At 53.9% G+C, this 1,526-nt stretch overlaps 1 pseudogene; it reads right to left on the bottom strand.

Moving 5' to 3' along the window:
* Positions 1-497: 497 nt before the first annotated feature.
* On the bottom strand, positions 498-1,141 carry LOC109939234 (uncharacterized; annotated as a pseudogene).
* Between the last annotated feature and the right edge of the window lie 385 nt (positions 1,142-1,526).

The raw sequence follows: 1,526 nt of genomic DNA, 5'->3' as shown, positions 1-1,526 counted from the left end.
TGACTATTTTATCTGAATTCGTACTCTCAAACGGAAAACTCAATATGTCATCCTCTAATTAATTCTTACTCGACTCGGCTAAATATCTCATGTCCGAACCGAACTCAAAACCCCGTATCGACAGCGATTTTTAAAATGTCACGATTCGCTTTCTCCGACTAAAATTCAAAGCCTATCAGAAATCTGAGAGAAACATTTATTTCTAAAATAGTGCGCGAGGAATTATTTCCGAGCGAATTCAAATCCAACTCTCGGACGAACTGATCGCTCAATCGTTCGTTCGTCGAAACTCCAGCTCGCTCTGTTTTTACACAGACGACTTCCGCGAGAGCATTTTCATTCCGGAAAATAAATTAGTGCGGCCCGATTTAGTGTTTTGGGCCGAATCCAGTCCAGCTCAATTGGCCCATTTAAAACCCTAGCCCTAGAGCTCTTCTATAAATAGAAGGACCCCTCACTTGCACTTGACTTTTATTCATCTACCCCCCTAGCCGCCACTTTGTTTTTCTCCCTGTCTTCTTCTCCCACACGGCAGCAGCCCACACCTTCTTCCTCCCTGCGCCCAGCCTTCCCCAAACTCTAGCACGCAGGGCAGCAGCGCCCCTTCTTCTCCATGGTCGAGCTCCCTTGGAGCAGACGCTCACCAGCCCAGGCGTGGGCTCCATTTTTTCCAGGGCCGCCGAACTCCATGTCCATGGTGTGGAGCAGCAGCTCCCATTCCCCGGCGACATCCTCCTCGCCGTCGTCCATGGCGCCCCTGCTCCTTCTTCCTCGCACCGCAGCAGCCGAGCTCGCCCTAGCCTCCATTTTTCCAGTCGGCCTTTCCCCCTGCGAGCAGTTTTTCCCGTTGTCTTCATCCTCCAGCCGCCATGGACGCCCAAGCCAGGAGCGCCTTGAGCTCGCCCCTGCTCCTCTCTCTCTCTACCAAGCGCCCCCTGCAATCTTCCCCAAGTTGTCTTCCTCCTCTCCCCAACGGCGCCCTCCTTTTTTCCTCTCTGTTCCAGACCGGCATCAGGACAGTGCGCGCAAGCCCTCCCAGCCAAGGACAGCACCATCCCCTCCCCTGCTGTTGCTCGCCTCCTACCTCCTTTTCCCCTAGTGCGACAGCAAGGAACCCCTATTCTGCCGGCAGCCATGGCATCCAAGTTCTGTGCGCAGCGATGCCGGTCCAAAACAGCAGCCTCGGATCCCCTCCGCATCGCGTGCTTCGCTCGATCTGCGCAGTCCCGACCCACGCCGTCGCGTTGGTGTTTGGGGACAGCCCATGTCATGTCGTTGATCTGCGCAGTTCGACCATCTACACGTCTCACTTCGCCGGATCTGCGCAGCCCCAACATCGACGACGTTCACCCCGGTGAGACGACGATGATCTTTGTTTGATTCCACATCGGCATTGTTCTCCGGTGATTAAATTGTGTATATGTGCTGTTTTGTTTTATTTTGTGGAGGCGAGGAACCCCGTGTTTTGCGTGTAGGAGAAGGCAAGTCATTCAACGCTCGTCGACGTTCGAAGTTATGCGCAAATC

The sequence above is a fragment of the Zea mays genome, chromosome 1, assembly GCF_902167145.1.
Source record: "Zea mays cultivar B73 chromosome 1, Zm-B73-REFERENCE-NAM-5.0, whole genome shotgun sequence".
Lineage (NCBI taxonomy): Eukaryota > Viridiplantae > Streptophyta > Magnoliopsida > Poales > Poaceae > Zea > Zea mays.
This window is presented reverse-complemented; position numbering and strand designations above follow the sequence as displayed.